The sequence below is a fragment of the Talpa occidentalis genome, unplaced genomic scaffold, assembly GCF_014898055.3.
Source record: "Talpa occidentalis isolate TD23 unplaced genomic scaffold, MPIMG_talOcc4v2.1, whole genome shotgun sequence".
Classification (NCBI taxonomy): domain Eukaryota; kingdom Metazoa; phylum Chordata; class Mammalia; order Eulipotyphla; family Talpidae; genus Talpa; species Talpa occidentalis.
Window position 1 is genome coordinate 153,633,043 of NW_026555331.1, and position 17,692 is coordinate 153,650,734.

Below are 17,692 nucleotides of genomic sequence, written 5' to 3' on the forward strand. Positions count from 1 at the left end.
CAGTGTCCTTCGGTCCTTCTGCCTGCTCTGCTCCCCACTCTGGCTCTGGTGAATTCTCTCACCCTCCCGCGCTTCTGACTGTACCCAGCAAACAAACAAACAAATAAATAAACATGCCTCTATAAAAAAAAACAAACAAAATTAAGCTAGAAAAGCTTTACTAATAGCATACAAAGGAGACTTCAAAACATAATTTACCAGAAACGAAAAGAGCCATTACATATTGATAAAGAGGCCAATTCACCAATAACACATACTTCTAACTCTAAATGTGCGTGTACCTAGCAAAACTTCAAAATCCATGAACCAAAAAGAATGGCAGAACTGAGAAAAACAGCTCCACAATTATACTGAGAAACCTCACTCCTTTCTCAGCAACAAATAGAACTAGTAGAAAATTAGCAGGTACATACAAAAAGCAGGCCTCCCTGGAGGTGCAAGGGCTTAAGATGCAACCTATGAAGCTAGCCACAGCCACTGCAGCACAAGTTCGATCCCCAGCTAGGGAGCTACCAGCTACAAGGTGCAGCAGACCTCTCCTGACTTGCCCGCTGCTCACCTAACTCACCCGCTGCGCCCCTCAGCAGTGTATTTCATTCAATCTGCCTATTCTGTTCCCCACGCTGTCCTGGTGAATCCTCTTATCCCCCACACACACACACCTCTGGCCTGTACCCCAGTTCTTGTATGCATAAGTAAATGAATCTCTTAAAAAAAAAAAAAAAACGGAATAGGGCCTCCCAGGTGGTGCAGCGGTTGAGCGCTGAGTTGCGAAGCTGCCCGCAGCCTCTGCAGCGCCGGTTCGATCCCCGGCTGCTCCCCGGCCACCGGAGGAGGGTCCCCGCGTGGCGCGCAGACCTCTCCTGCTGCCCGCTGCTCCCCTCAGGAGTGTACTTCGGTCCTTCTGCCTGCTCTGCTCCCCGCTCTGGCTCTGGTGAATTCTCTCACCCTCCTGCGCTTCTGACTGTACCCAGTGCTTGTATAAATAAATAAATCTTTAAATTTAAAAAACGGCAGAATATACAAAAAGCAAACAATATCATCAAACAACTGGATCCAATTAACATTTATAAAATACTCCACCCAGTAACAGCACAATACACATTTACAGCAATGTACCTATAACGTTAATCAGTATAATATCCTGCAACACACACCAAACCAAGTTCTTAAAAATGTAAATCATAAATCATAAAATGTATGTTCTCAGATCATAATGAAACTCAACTAGAAATCTTACTGATAACACAAAAATCTCCAGACAATTCAAAATTAAACAGCACACTGCTAAATAACCCATAGACCATGAAGAAATTGTCAGAGAAAGTAGGACATATTCTGAATGAATGAAAATGAAAATACAGTATATCAAAATGTATAGACTACAGCTAAAACACTTGTTAGGAATAAAACCTGTAACATTAAAAGCTTGTATCAGAAAATAAGATCTAAAGGGCCTCCCTGGTGGCACAAGGTGTTAAGACGCAACCTATGAAGCTATCCGCAGCCACTGGAGCACAAGTTCGATGCCCGGCCATGGAGGCGACCCATATGGCGCAGCAGACCTCTCCTGTCTCGCCTGCTGCTCCCCTCAGCAGAGTATTTCAGTCAATCTGCCTGTTCTGTTCCCCACTCTGTCTCTGGTGAATCCGCTCACCTCCACACCTCTGGCTTGTACCCCAGTGCTTGTATGCATAAATAAATAAATCTTTAAAAAAAAAAAAAAAGATCTAAAAATCAACTATCTAAGCTTCTAGCAAAGTCACTAAAACAAAATAAAAACCCAAATGTAGCAGAAGAAAATAGTCAAGGACAAAACAAATTGGAAACAAAATATAAAAAAAAAAAAATCAATGAAATCCCATATGTGATAAAAAATTCATATCCAGAATTTAGAGAACTCCTGAAACTTACCTACAAAAAAATTTTTTTAAATGGGCAAAGGATTTTAAGAGACATTTGTCCAAAGATATGCATATTGCCAATAAGCACATGAAAAAATAATCAACATCTCTAATCTTTAAGAAAATGGAAATCAAAACTACAAAATACCACCTCACACTCATTAGAATCACTACTATTAAAAAAAAAAATAGTGAACAAGTATGGTGAGGCTGTAGAGAGACTGGAGTGCTCATGGGGTGCTGGTGTGAATAGACAATGGTATAGTGGAAACCAGGATGGCAGATTCTCAGAAACGTAAAAATAGGCACCTCCCTGATGGTGCAGCGGGTTGAGTGCAGCGCTGTGAAGCTGTCCACAGCCTCTGCAGTGTGGGTTCGATTCCCGGCCAGCCAAGGAGAAACGTGGCATGGCAGACCTCTCCTGCCTCGCCCGCTGCTCCCCTCAGCAGTGTCTTCAGTCCATCTGCCTGTTCTGCTCCCCGCTCTCTCTGGTGAATTCTCTCACCCTCCCATGTCTCTGACCTGTACCCCAGTTCTTGTATAAATAAATCTTAAAAAAAAAAGAAATGTAAAAATAAAATTACCACCTGATCCAACAACCACACTTCTGGGTACACATTCAAGACCCGAAAGTCTCAAAGAGATATGTGTACACCATGTTCACAGCAAGAAACTCACAACAGCTAAACAAAAGCAAACCAAGTGCCCACCCAGAGAGCAATAAACCAGCAAAATACGGGGCAGACAACAGACTGTTATTCAAGCTTAAAAGGAAAGCGGTTCTGATACAGGCTGCGACTTGGGTGAGCCGTGACGACATCATGCCCAGTAAGAAAGAAAATTCCGACATGATTCCACTTACATGAGTCTCAGAAGCCAAATCAGGAAAGAAAGTAGAATGGTGGGTGCCCGGGCGTGGGAGGTGGAGGAACTGGAACTGGTGTCTGATGGGAAGAGCTCTGGGGAGGGGTGGGAATGGCCGCACAACAGGGCTGCACATACTGCCACTGACCTCAACACTGCGACATGGTTTGACAGCAGATGTTAGGAGTGTTTGCCAGTTTTAAAAATTGCAAAAGAGGCAGCTCTCCTGCCCGCCTGACTGTGCAGCTGTTTCTTTTCACAAACCTTTTCCCTTTGCAAACAGCAGTAGCCGCTCTCCTGCCCACCTGTGACTATGCAGGTGCCTGTCTTTATCTTTCTCCTTTTCCTAATTATCCTGTCCTTCTCAAGTGTAAAAGAAGAAAGAAAAATTGCAAAAGAAAAAGGAAAACGCATCTAACTATAAAAATTATCTCCCCTAAACGACATACATCTCCTTTCAAAGGGCCCCAAATGACAAGGACAGGAACATTCATTAGGCGCCTGCTGCGTGCCAGGCGTCACGTGAACACCTAAAGAACATCACTCACCAAATCCTCCTAACCACCGCACCAAAGATGATGCTGTTTCCACTTTACAGATAAGGAAGCTGAAATTCAAACTAGTTAAGTCAGCCAACGTCACTTTCATTCGTGGAGCGAGCCACAGTACAAGGGAGGAGAACCATGAACTCTTGATGAATGTGTCAAACTACTGGCTCCTCTTAAATATCAATTTAAAAAATAATAATAAACATTTGTCGGTGGCAGGGAAGCCAGCTATCTAGGGCCAATCCCCATACTTGCTACCCCAAACGGTAACTTCATACAGAATTCTACTACTAAGCCCCTCGCATTTCAAAATGCGCAAGGTGAAAAAAGCTCAGAGCCCTCTCTCTGCGTCCCAGGACTTCACTCCATTGGCCTATGACACATCAGTGCAACACTGACACCAGGGCAATCTCTCCGGCAAACTAGAGATTGGATGCAGAGACTCCAGTGGCTGTTTCCATCTACCAAGTCCACAGTGGCGCTGTTCACAACAGTCAAAAGGTGGAAGCAACCCAAGTGTCCACTGGCTGAGGAACAAAGGAAATGTGGGCTCTCCGTACCGTGGAATATTACCCAGCCCTTAAAAAGGCAGAACCCTGACACATTGCGTGAATAAGCCTCAAAGACGTTACGTCCAGGGGCGGTGCCAGTCACCACAGGCAACTGCCGTGTGACTCCCCCCGCGGGCAGCGCCCAGGGCAGTGAAATCCAGAGGCAGAACGCAGAGCAGGGGCTGCCAGGGGCTGGGGTGGGGGAGATAGTTACTGCTCAGTGGGCGCGGCATTTCCACCCGGGGAAGACGAAGTTCTGGAGACAGAAAGCGGTGAGCGTGGGGGCCGCTACGCAAGGGGCCTGGAATCCGCGCTGCTGAGCCATTTACTTTAAAAAGTGGCTAAAATGCTAAGTTACTGTCCCGTGCGCCTCACCCTGCTTCAAACAAAACAATCAATGAAACCAAAATCATCTCCTTTGGAAAAACCAATAAACCTGCCAAGCTTTATAGTAAAACTGGCAGAACAGGGGAAGTCACCAAGCTAACGCACGAGCGGAGAAAGTGGGGGTTCGCCAGAGCCCAGGCAGCAGCAGGGCCGAGCGCCCCGCGGCCCGACTCGCGACCCTCACAGACGGTCACCCGCCCAACTGCCCCGCTGGGGGTGGGGGGGGGACCCCCAACCGCAGGCACGAGCGCACAGCGACCCGAAGACCGCACCGCGGCCGGGGCGCTCCCGGAACACCGGGGGGGGGGGGGGGGCGCGGGGGAGCTTGGCTTCCCGGCCCAGTTCCCGCCCAGCCAAACCGCACAGCACCGCACAGCAGGGCCCCCCACGTCGCTCCACAGGGGGCACCGCCAGGGCGCGCGGCGCAGCGACCTCTGCCGGCCCAGCGTCACGGCCTCAGCACGTGCCGGGCGCTCACCCAGGGGCCCGCGAGGCCGCGCCTGGGGCGGGCGGGGAGACGGGCCGCGGGGCCCGAGGCTGGGGCGGCGCCCCCGGACAGAGGTCACGGGGGGCCCCCGCGGGTGCGCGGACAGACACGGCCCGCGCATTCACGGGGTGACGCGCCGCCCGCGCCCCCGCTCGGCTGAGGGGCCCGAAACACCATGAGGCGGAGGCGCCCGAGCTGACGCAGAAGGCTCTGGAGGCCGCAGCTTCACGCGGAAGCGCGTCGGGGCGTCTGACGCAAGAGGGCTGCGTGCGCGTGTGCGTGCATGCGCGTGCGCGCAAGGGTGCGGGCGGCGCCGTGGCACGTGGCGTGCCGAGTGCGCATGCGCGCGGTGTCCCCGCAGGGAGCGCGAGGGACACCGGGGCGAGAGGCGGCCGCGCGGACGGGGGCGTCTCCACGCGGGGCCGGAGGCCGCAAGGCGCGGCCCTCACGGAGCACCAGTTGGGGCCGTCGCCGCCGCCGGGCGCCCACCCGCTCCGGGCCCCGCGCGAACAGGCCCGCGCCTCCCACCGGGCGCCCCAGCCCTCGGCCGAGCTCCGGCGCCGCCACGCCCGGACACGCCCCGCACGCCCCGGGCCACGGGATCGGCGGCCACGGGATCGGCGGCCAGCGCCCCGGACGCCGCCCGGCGCCATGATCCGACGCTCGGCCTCGTCCGCGACCTGGCACCCCGCCGCCCACCGGGACTCACCTGCTCGGGCACTGACCCCTCAGAGACGGCGCCGCGCGGGGGTGTGCGGGGATCACAGATCCTCACTAGAAAATGCGGACGACGTGACCAGCCGTTGAGAGGAACCGAGCGGGGCCCTGCCTGGCGGGGCAGGGCTGTCTCCGCTCTCCGAGGCCGTCGGCAGCCCCTGCACCACCAGTCCAGTCCCCGGCCACAGGGCGCACACACCTCCCCCGTCTCCGCTGCTCCCCCAGCCGTGGATTCCAGCAGGTCCGCCTGTCCTGCCCCCCGCTCTGTCTCTGGGGAGTCCTCTCAACCCCACAAGCCTCTGGCCTGCACCCCAGTTCTTGTATGCATAAATAAATAAATCTTAAAAAAAAAAGAATAAAGTGGCCTGTAAACATGAGACCTCCAATCTTACCAACTATCAGAAATGGACATTGAAGCAAGACAGTATCATCTGACGTATCAAATAGGCTGAGTGGCAACACCCTTGCGGGCCGGTTACTGGAAAACAGACCCTAGCGGAGTGTAAACTGGACAACTGTACCAAAGTGCCCTAAATATAGAGCCCAGAATATAGCTCTTATTTAGTCTTCTGTGTCAGAGAGCTGAGAAAATCATCTGGTAATTAAAAAGCCTAAAACACTATGCAAGAAATTGTTAGGGCAGGATTTATGCAGCAATGAGGACATTATAACCAAAGCACAGAAAAATCAAGAGTAACCATGTTCCCATCAACTAGCCCGCAATCATCACACCAGTTCAGAATGGGCGTGATCACTCACACCGGCCTCGGCCCACCCCCCTAACAAGCCAGAGATCTTTATGTGCAGGTGCCCCGACAGCTGGCAGCACATGTGGCGCCCACATGTGTGTGCCAGGCACTAAGGTTTCACAAAGACTGGACAAGAGTGAGGGTGAGACAGGCATCACAATTACCTAAAATAAAAATAAAACCACTTCAGAAATACCTAAAAATATTTTCATTATTCTTATTTTACCACTCTGCAATCAAAGAGCTTACAGTACATACAAAAATTTGCATTTGTTCAAAAACCAGAAACACATAGAAGAGATCCATGTAACATCAACTTTTCAGAAGGTCCTCGAATTAAAAATGAGCAACTTTAGCAACTACTTCACCTGAAATTTCCTTTTAAATAAATCTTGAGGGGGGTGGGAGGGGAGGGATTGGGATCAGAAGGGGGGGGTTGCAATTGTATGGGGAATATAAAAATAAAATTTATTATTTAAAAATAAACAAACAAATAAATAAATCTTGAGGCAAGGGAAATGTGGGACCTATACTTTCCATCCAGGCGCAAAATCTGGACACACCTAAAAAAGCCCTAAAAATCAGCCCTTTTTAAAGCTATTGACCCGGTCTTTTTCACCTTCTGGTGTCCTAGTGAAAGAGTTCCACAATAATGGTCCACGATGTACAGAAAGAGAGAAAGGAAGCACCACGGTTAGTTACAGTGGCAAAGAGGGATGCATCATGTACAAAAGGCCAAAAATGAAAACTGCACCAAACTTCTGAACAGAAATATTGCAAGGAGAAAACTACTCAAAATAAACACAAACATGGAAGGGGTTAAAGGATCTAACGGACGAGCACAAAAAAAGATGGCAGAAATGAATCCAAACATACATCCGTGACTATGCAGCCTGTGAATGAACCCTTGTCTCCAGCGGGAAGACAAAAAACACCAGACGAGATTTACAAACAAAAGTCTCAGGCCACGCGGCGACTGAGGGCAGATGAGGAGAGAGAGAGAGGAGAGGCTCATGTGCTCAGTCTCTCAGCAAGTGAGGGCTGACCAGTGCTAACTCCCACTGAACATGCTGGAAAGTCCTTGCCCTGGTCATGCCCAGGGCTGATGGACGCTGAGCCCCCAGGAACAGCCAGGCCCCGGGTGGAAGCGTGGACAGGCTGGGCGCTGGTCAGTCCTGCCAGGGGAGCTGAGGGCGTAGGGCCTTTGCAAACACACCGGGTGGCTTTTCACTGCTGGAAATAAAAAAGTGTATTTCACATTGGGACCAAGGACACACATAAAACACTACACAGGAGGAAGGCGACCTTTGAAAGAGGAGGGCCAATTTTAGGAAAATAGTGGGATTTCTGTACGTATCACAGGGATGCCGTCAATTACCCTCTTAAGGTGCAGCAAGGAGGACACTCCCCAGGATGAAAATCTGAGGCTTAAGCAGGAATGTCGAGGAACACGAAGTGGACTTGTCACTGTGTTTTTTTTTTAAAGATTTATTTATTTATGCATACAAGAGCTGGGGTGCAGGCCAGAGGTGTGGGGGGTGGGGGTGAGAGGATTCACCACAGAGTGTGGGGAACAGAACAGGCAGATCCACGGAAATCCACTGCGGAGGGGAGCAGTGGGGAGACAGGACAGGTGTATTGTGCCATGCGGGTCAGCTCCCTGGCAGGGATCGAACTCATGCATGACAGCTTGATAGTGCTGAGACTTTAACCCCTTGCCTGTCACTGTTTCTAAATAGACTGTGTGAAAGGAGACAGTGGCGTCTGGGAGGCAGGGAGAGGGGGCCGTTCAGGCTGAGGCGGATCAGCAACTGTGTCTCGGCAGATAAACACTCAGGCCGTGATTCCCAAGGCAAGCGCAAGAACAATGCACAGAGGCTCTGACCACTGGGGGAAGCATGAGCGAGAGGAAATCGGTGGGGGGCGAGGGGGGCTACTCCAGAAGTGAAGATGTGCTGCACGAGCAAAGGCAAATCTGGGGGAGAGGGGGGATGGGGGAGCGGCCACAGGCCGCAAGAGTCCTGGCAGCTCTGCAGCCTCCCTCGTGGCGCAAGGGGTTAAGCGCCGCACTGTGAAGCAAATACGAAGCCTCTGCAGCCCGGCCGGGCAGAAAGCAACCCACAGGGTGCAGCAGACCTCTCCTGTCTCGTCCACTGCTCCCCTCAGCAGTGTGTTTCCTTAGATCTGCCTGTTCTGCTCCCCACTCTGTCTCTGGTGAGTCCTCTCACCCGCTGCATCTCTGGCCTGTACCCCAGCTCTTGTATGCATAAATAAATAAATCTTTTTAAAAAAATAATAAAAGCATGTGAACACACGATGGGCGCACGCGAGGACCCAAGAGGGTCAGACAAGACCTCAAAGGGTCTCGCTGGAGGGCGGAGGATGGGCATGTGGTGTGGTGGGGGGCAGTTTAAGGGACAGGAAAAACTGGGGGATGACATTCCATTTCTTAAACTGTAAGTGCTGCTGCCGACAACTGTGCAGTCGTGAAACCACACGGAGGAGGAGGGAGCATGAACTCTCACCACTGAAAATGCTGAAAAGGGAGCTCACCCCCATGGGCCCCACCCTCTCAGTGCCCCTCCTGTGCCTGGCCCCCCACGACACTCAGGTGCCAGCCCCATTACTCAAGCTGTGACTGCTCCAGGAGCTGGAAGGTGGGGGGGGGGGGTTGTATTCTTTTTGGTTTCTCTTTCCTCACTGGACTGCGTCTGCCCAGGACAGAGCAGCTTCCTGTGGGCTCCTGCCCCACAGAGGCTGCCAGGACCCTCCCCCGGACAAAGCAAACACTCAGGTGTTCATTCACTTCCGCCCCATTCTGGGGCATGTGCTGGGGGGTTGGGGGGTGGCACCCAGCTCCTGGCAGCCTGGCGGGTTGCACAGACACTGCGGCCCGAGGTCTACTACGAGATCGAACCTGTTCTCAGAGATCTAGGGTTTCCGGGGTCGGCATGTTAATTGTGCTCTATTTTCAACTTTAGTTAAAGATACAAACTCACTTCCTTTAAAAACTCACAAGCGGGCTGCGAGGCCTACCGCAGCCTCTGTAGCGCCGGTTCGTTCCCTGGCTGCCGGCGAGGGTCCCACAAAAAAGAAAAAAATAAATAAAACTCACAAGGAATCAACTCAGCCACACAGCTTCTCCAGAGAAACCTCTCCCGAACTTGTGCTTCGGGTCTGCTCCCTCCTCCCCTTCATCCTCCAGCTTCTAGAAAGAACCATCTTGGCCTCCCCCTCTGCTCTCGCCTGGGCCCATGGACCCCACAGCACCAGTGGAACCCCTTTAGCAGGAGTCGTGTAAAAAAATATCCAGTTACCTAGTGAAATGCTGATATTTAAAATCCAGAGTTTGCTTCAAGTAGCCGGGACAGGAGAGTGACAGGACAGTGACTGGCTGGCAGGGTGGAGGCAGCTGGGAGCTGCGGGAGCCTGGGGTGCGGGACCCCCAGCCGACCGCCCCGCTCTCAGGTCGCTCCCAGGTCGCAGTCGCCGGGGAAAGAGCGTCTGGGGCAGCAGGTCTGGGCGCCGCTGACTGAGCCAACCTGTCACCCACCCCAGTCGGGGACCCACTTCCATAACACGGTACGGACAGCAGCCAAGAGGGGACGCGAGGCCCAGACTCGGAAGGAGGAACAGAGGTCTCCACGGGGAAGGCAGACCAGGCAGGGCAGGCGGGGGCGCACGGTAGGCTGGGGCTGGAGTAGAGAGCAAGAGCTGGGGTGTGGGGGGTCACCCCCACTGTCAGTCTCCACGACTTCTCCTGTGCTGAATCCCAAGCCAAAGCTGATGGTTTGTCTATTCAACAAGTATTTGGGGACGAGCTGTGCGCCAGCACTGTCCTCACTGAATAACCCTGTCTGTACTCCAGACCAGTGCTTCTCAACTGGGGGGCCCCTGCCCCCCCCAACTGACAGTGTCTGCAGACCGCTGTCAGAAGAGTCCAGAAATGCTGCTAAACGCCCCTCAGTGCAACACAGGCCGCCATCTCACTACCCCCTCACCCCTGTCCCTCCAGGGCATCAGCCAGGTGCCCCGGGCCTGCAGCCCGCTGTGCAAGGGAGAAGCCCCACAGAGCAGCCGGCTCCACTCCACAGCACCTGCACCCGCCCTCAGCGTGGCCCTTCATCCCGCTTCCACTGGACACGCAGGTGCTGTCCAGTCACGTGGCAAGCAGAGCTAGACATAGCACGAATCTTGAGATTTGGCTTACATCATTTTATAAGCTGCATTTCACGATAACTTTTAGAAATAAAAAAGCTGCTGTTCTCAGCAACTCGGGCTTGAGCAGGGCTCACTTATTCCCTAACCACCAGGTCTCGCCACATGGGGCCTCAGGGCGCCAGCACCCCTCTCTGTCCCACACCTGTCTACAATACCTCTCGGTTGCTTTTTCTGGGTTCTCTACTGCCAGCGCCCCTCCCCCACCCCATCCCACACACCTGCAAGGCCAGCTCCACCTGCTCATGATCCTGCCAGGTGCGCTCACACAGAGAGCCCTCGACGCTCAAGGCCACAGTCCGCCTCTCCTAGTGCTCCTCCCACACCCCTCCGGCCCCAGGAATGCCCCTCTGTGCCAAGATGACTTATTTTGGGGGTGTACCACCCTCGTCAGAGAAATCAGGGGTGCTGAGGCTTTATTTCTGATGACAGGCATACTTTCAACTCAGAAGAGCAATAAGGGGTCACTGAGAGGGAACCCTAATCTTCCCAGAGGTCTTTCTATGAAAGAGAACCCCTGGCTTATGCCACTGTCCTTCTCTAGACGCTCCCTGTTGGCCCTTCCACCTGCCTGAACTCCTCACCCTTCCAGTCTGCCGCCTTTCAAACAACTCTCCACGCGAGCCACTCCCCTGCCCTGCAGCCCCCACCCACCACAGGTGGGCTCCTGGGCCCCACAGCCGCGGGGCAGTGAAGCAGCCCTTGGTTCTCACCAGTTCTGCTTTGGATCCAGACAGCGACACGGATCGTTGATTCTGAGCGGGGACAAGGGGCCTCACATTCCCAAACCAATGTTCGGTGCTCCCTTCAAGACCACAGCGCCTAGGGCAGGCGAGGAAGCAGGTAAGCAGGTGCACTTGTGTCGTGCCGGCGGAGTACAGCCTGGCACAGTCTGGCTACAGTGAAAGCTGCCGGTCTTAGTCTTCAAAATCAGTGAAACCTGCGGCCCAGGAAAGCCGCACGGGAACACAGCACGAGTAAGTGATGGGGCGCACAGAGGCTCAGCCATAAGGACACGCGGCTACACTTTATTTCTAAGCCTCAAAGACTGAGAGGGGGAAAAAGCTTGCTCGTCCAGCAGGAGAAGACCACTCAGAGACACCGTCCACTTACGCAGCCGCTGGGTCTCTGGAGCTGTGGCGGCCGATGTGGAGTGGCCGCCACAGCCGTGCTCAGGGGGCAGGATGCACAACAGGAGCCCTTACACCTTATTTTGCCCATTAAATAGTTTCTTGTTTTCTGAATGGTTTTACACATGTCTGTAAAAATTAATCTGTGTGTATGTGTAAATAAAATATACCACAAACAAGTGTTTGAAGCCTTGAGATGATGGCACAAAATATTTCCATTTTCCCCGGCTGATGAGTGTTGATGTCGCTGCGGTCATTTTTATCCTAGCCTAGTGAACATCTTCAAGGACCACTCAGAGCTGACTGACTATGTCACAAACCCTTAGAATGAAACCTTGTCGTCTGTGGGAAAAACACTTCGGGAAAAATGCGCCACCCTCACCCCACCCCTGGCGTCGCCAGGGCCCAGGTACCCCCGCTTGGCTCCAAGTGACCTAAGACGTGGGGAAGCAGGGCCTGGTCAGGGCTTAAGGCATGGGTGGGTGTGGGGGCACACAGCAGGTAGGGGTTCACCCGCGCTTCACTGAACAATCCAGACATGGGGGGGCCGCCATGGGCTGCCTCCAGGGCCAGCGACGAGGTTCACCTCCCCTGCCTCTTCCGGGAAGGGGGACCAGGCGGCCCCGGGCATTGCTCACCTGCAAGCCAGGACAACAGTGCTGAGAACAGCGCCCGGCTCTGGGCCACCCAACCCCTCCACGCACACCCGCTATCTCTGGCACCGCAGGCCCCAGCAGCTGGGGTGGGGGTGGCCTTCCCTTATCTGCGACTTTCCAGGCACTTCCCTGCAGTGACAGACACACAAGTGACGAGAACCTACTCACATCAGGCGGGAAGATACTCTCGGCCCAGCGGCGACACTGCCCTCCGCTATGGGGCAGGAGAAGTCCGGGCACCAGCCTGCCCCGCCCCACCCTGCCGATGAAATGACAGGACCGCAGCTAGGACACCATGGTCTGCGGCCACCGGCGGGCCAGGGGGAGCCCCACCATGAGTGGCAAGTCACAACGAGCCAGGTACATGGGGAGCCCCCTCAAGAGGCCACCGTGACAGCAAAACTGAACCTGATGCTGGTCGAGCCTCCGGCCCCCACCCCGGGGACACAAGCAGCGAGACCCAGGACGCGGGGCCTTTGCAGGCACGAGACCGGCTTCATCAGCAAATACCCAGCATGGAAAAGGGAGTGATGACAGGCAGGCCAGGAGCGAACGTGTGGCCGTGGGTCCTCGGGGCCTGCAGGCAGGGGCACTGCAGGGGCAGGGCTGTGGGTGGTTTTCAGGGGAGACGGTGGCTGGCTCTGGTTCTTTCCAAGTCTTTGCTTTTTAGAAGCACGCTCAGAAGCGTCTCCGGCAGGACCCTCTGCTCAGGGGACAGGAGCCACAGGGAGAGGGGCTGACAGGCACAGCTGTTCACCACGGGGCGGGTCACCCAGGCACCCCCACAATGTGCACAGGACAGTTTTTCTATGATAGAAACTTTAAAAAACAGGAAGAAGGGGTGCTGGACTGGCTCCAGGACCGTCTGTGCGGTCAGTGTTAAAAAACAGCAAAAGAGGACGTCTTGGCGGACTTGCTGGGAATGAAATGAGTTCCTGACGTTACATGCTCACTACTCCTCAAACAGTGCTCCAGAGACCTCAATGACAGTCAAGTTCCTTCATCTCTCACACACCCCACAAACCCCGCTCCACACCCGGAGCCGACCCCACGGTGATGGTCTTGCTCAGCCACCGCGCACCCCCCGCCCGCACCTCCCACTTCCCCTCTCTATGTCTGACTTTCAGACAGCGGCAGGTGGGCAAAGTGATCGGGAGCGCCAGGCCCAGGGCCACCCAAACCTCCTGCCTTGCCTGCGCCCCTCCGCCCAGCAGCCAGGTGGGTGTATGTTGCCCCGGCATCTAGGAGGCCGGCGCCCGCACAGCTGAGGGCAGGTCAGTTCACGTCCCCGTAGAATAAACTGTGACAGGTGAAGCTCCTGAGGCTTCTGGGCTTGAGTTAAGCAGCCAATATAACTTCCACTTTTTCTTGCCCATCATGTCAATCATCACTCCTCATCGTGCAGATGAGACTGGAGAGACTTGTGGTCATACGGTGACTAAATGGGGTGTCCACGATTCGGGCCCCCATCAGTGCCCTCTAAGATCACAAGACCAGTAAGTGGAAGTAGGACTTCTAATTTACAGTGGACAGACTTAATAGAGTTTTGTCAAATACACCTAAAAATATCATTTTCATTTCTTAAGAGTGACTGCAGAAGCAAAGTGATATAAATAGGCCCCAAATGCTTAAGCGGTGCCTTACAAGAGACAAGAGACACACAGAATGAGACACTTCTTTAAATGCCATGTGAGTTCAAGCGGCCACTTCCTTCTCAGTCACTGCACAAGCACTAATTTCTCATCCACCTTTTCCTTTTTGCTTTTACCAGAACCATCACTGTTTACTGACAGCTAAATAACATGACTGTATAATATTACTAGGCTTTAAACAGGACTGCGAAAATCACTTGATTGCAATCACTCCTGAAACATCCTGAAGACAGTGTCAGCGCCCCGGGAGGGGCAAAGAAAGTGTCGGAGCCTGGGCTCTTGCAAAGACCACAGGCCCAAGCCCCCCCTCCTCTGCGCACGTGGCTCATCTATACCCAAGGCACCCCGGAAGGGCCTGTGCGAGACCTCTCCAGCAGAGCCCTCGGGATGCAGGACTGAGCTCCTGATCTGCACCTCTTGTTAGAGCCTGAATGCACTGCGTGCACATACACCTGTAGGGTAAGAAATCCTCCAAAGACACACCTCCAGCTCACTGTGCTGCAGAGACGCCCACATATGTGGACCATCACGAGGCCCAAAGGCCGGAAGAGACCCACCCTTTATAAAGAACGTGTCCTTTGGTGGATTTCACCCCAGATATGAGTATCACCCACAGACAAGACAGGTGTTCACGCATTACAAGTAAATTTCCTAAATAGACACACACACACACTATTACGTGTGTCCTAATCAGGAGATTTTGAGAATAACTGATCAAGCACATTTTCTTTTTGTGAAGCTTAGTTCTAACCTGAAGAAAACCCGGAATTCTATCAGGAAAAAAATATACATTAGGATTTTTAAAAAGTTGTCATTTTGGGCTCCAACGTCATGATGTTTTGAGGGCTACCTTAGTACTTCAAATGTTTCACACCCTTCAGGAGAAAAGAGCAATTCAAAGTCAAATATATTTTGTCAAGGACCTCGGTGTATCCTAAGCACTATTCTAGATTCATTAATGCAAGATTACAGCACGTTCATCAAAACAGCATTTGTCAAGAGCCCAGAGTTGGTTATTATTGTAATTATAATATATTAAGATAAATGTTCCTTAACCTACAATTTTGTGCAACTACATGATAAACAGGAGACAAATGTTTATTACCCAGGTTTACCCAGGTTAACAAAATTGGGGAAAGATATTGATAAAAATATCCAAAGAAGCACATGGACTAAATTATATTTGGCTAAAATGTTTTTAACCCACTTGTTTAAATATAATAAACTTTGATTGAAAATTCAAAATCAAAAGGTTGCTAAAAATAAAGTCACACTATGAAGAAAAGGATTCAGGGAAAGTGACCATCTTTTTTTTTTTTTTAATGGCAAGTTTTTAGAGGACAGGAGAAGGGGAAAGAAAGACCTGCGCAGACACAGGCGGGCGGCCTGACAAGAGAACTGCGGAAAGCTCTACATTAGACAGTGGTGCAGGAGAGCCCCTGCCGGGCATCAGCGCCTTGACTGACAAAAGAGCTCCTGGGGGGCTTCCCCACGAGAAACAGGCTCCCGTGGGAATGACTTTTCGGCAGTATCCCGAGCATCTCCCCGTCCTTCTTAAGGGCTGCCCAGTATTCTGGGGGAGACGGCCTTCTCAGTGGGGACTTCCTTGCTAGTCATCACTTTCAGAGAGCAGTATGTATAATAAAATTGCCGATCAGGTATGGAAGATGATTAACCCCAACTGAAATCATTTTAAGGTGTGCACTTCTTTATTCAACTTATTTAAATAAATCAGAAATAGTCCTACCTCCTAGCCACCAGCTCCATGGGGCATTTAAATTTAAATACTATTCAAAATCCAGCTCCTCAGTTGCACAGGCTCCCTTCCCAGGGGCTGCCACGCGGGCGAGGACAGATCGGGAGCACGGAGCCCGGACAGGGCACACGTCCACTGTCCCTGGTCAGCACTGGCCTAGAATCGAGCAGGGAGGCCTCGATAGGACTGACACAAATTTCAAGAGACAGCAACCCAAAGAAACCCACCCTCTACCAGCACTGGAAACTGGAGACACAACAGAAAGCAGAAATTTTAAAGAAAGAAATTGAAAAGACAGAATTGTATGTTCAGATGGTGCCTACCTGGGTGGGTTAGATTTCTTTACTATATTTAGACGAGAAAGCTCCATTATTAATCGTTCTGGCATCTGAGGGCAGGAGGGAATTCAACAGCGAGCATTTTACACCCACCCACTGACAAACAGGTAAGGAGCTGCTCGTCACTTTCTCATCGGGAGGATTAGCTGTCCCTGGTAACACTGGCAGCCCTGAGCCAGCGAGCAACAAAATTAGGCCAGTCTTAATTTATACCTCAGATTTAAGAGTCTAGACAAAACCTTGCCTGAGTTGGTTTACAATTTTTTAGATTACTAAAAACCTGTGATCTCGAGACACCACCCGGGTAGGGGGTCCTCGGGCGTGATGAACAATCCCACAGCAAACCCTCCGTACACGCACGGCATCCAGGAGCTCTCTCTCTAGAAAGTCATCTCTAAACACGCCATCCTGAACTATGACCCCCAGGCCCACGTCTGCCTGAGCCAGGGCCTCTGCGGCTCACACAGGGCGGGGCAGGGAGAGTGCCCACCCAGGGAGGGAGAGACATGTGGACGGCACCCTGGAGCACCTGCCACAGGGAGAGCCAGCTGGGCTGCGGGCAAGGACTGGCCCCGGGGGCCAGCCAGGTGAGAAGCTGGGTGAGGGCACAGACGCCCCTCGGAGCACCCAGAGAACCCCACCCTTGCCAGCCCCTTTAGCCCCAAAACAGTGTCAGGAGTTCCTGTTGTTTCTGGCCCCCTGGTTCTGGCCTCTGCTGTGCTGAGCAGGGACCGCTGAGGGCCCTCCCAGTGGGCCTGGCGGCCTCCCCGTCTCCAGAGGAGGACCCAGCACTGGGTGGTGGGCAAGCTGCCCCCGCCTCTCGGCCTGGTGAACACAGGGGTCTGGGCACACCTGGAGGGGCAGGCTCCCAGCTCGACCCCAGCTCACCCCCCCCGCCCCCTCCCCCAGCGTGGCTGGCCAGGGCTGACTAGGGCCTGGGTAACCAGTCAGCAGCTGGTAAGGAAAACCCTCTTCCCACAGCATGAGCAGCTCCCCACTCACACTCTCGTGGTCCTCTCACGTCACGTACTATCAGAGGAAAAGATGAAGGACGCGCACCCCGATCTTCTCAGAAGCACTGTGAGCCCCTTGCAGCTGTACCCCCTGCTCTGGACCCACCTCCCACTGGCTTCCCTTCAAAGCAGCACCTCTTCCCCCACCCCAATAAATCCACAGCCTGGCCTACCCCGTGTGTACAGCCCGAGGACCGGTGCAGCCCCCTTCGAGGACCATCCTCTCCCCGCCCTCCACTTCGCTGCGGGCCTTCTGCAATCACGTTAAGCCCATTTCCCCGACTTTCCATCGCTTGTCTGATCCACCAGCCACCCCCCAGCAGACACTGCACCCACCACAGGCCCTGGGTCTCTACCCACAGCTCCTCCTCAGCCTCCGGCCTGACCCCCCAGGAAACCACGAATGCTCCCTGGCAGTCACCTCTCAAAACTGTCCTCCTCAGCCACCAGCCTCCCACCCTCCCGGCCCCTAGTCCACCCAGACTTCCACGAGTCCAGGGCCAGGGCGCCATGCTCCCCTGGCCCGAATTTAAAAACCCAACAAAAAGTTGCCACATTAAATGGCATCACGGGGTAGCTGCGACAGCAGCGCGTGCCATATTCCAACCACAAAAGCCACACCTTCTCTCACCAGTGAGCATGTGAAACAAAATAATTACATCAGAATAAGATTTTTGATTTTTAACCCGCTCCAGAAAGGTGCAGGAGGAGGTGGAAACCGG

General features: G+C 53.2%; 1 protein-coding gene across 10 annotated transcripts in view; it reads right to left on the reverse strand.

Annotated features, from left to right (window-relative positions):
• Positions 1-17,692, reverse strand: part of KMT2C (lysine methyltransferase 2C) — a 181,217-nt gene that overhangs the window by 138,332 nt on the left and 25,193 nt on the right. Inside the window, exon 1 of one of the 10 annotated variants that reach the window (XM_037516216.2) lies at positions 11,139-12,085. The exons of the other annotated variants lie outside the window; for them this stretch is intronic. The gene's annotated coding sequence lies outside the window, so the exon portion shown is untranslated. Of the gene's footprint in view, positions 1-11,138; positions 12,086-17,692 lie in introns of those variants that run through there. 10 annotated transcript variants of the gene reach the window in all.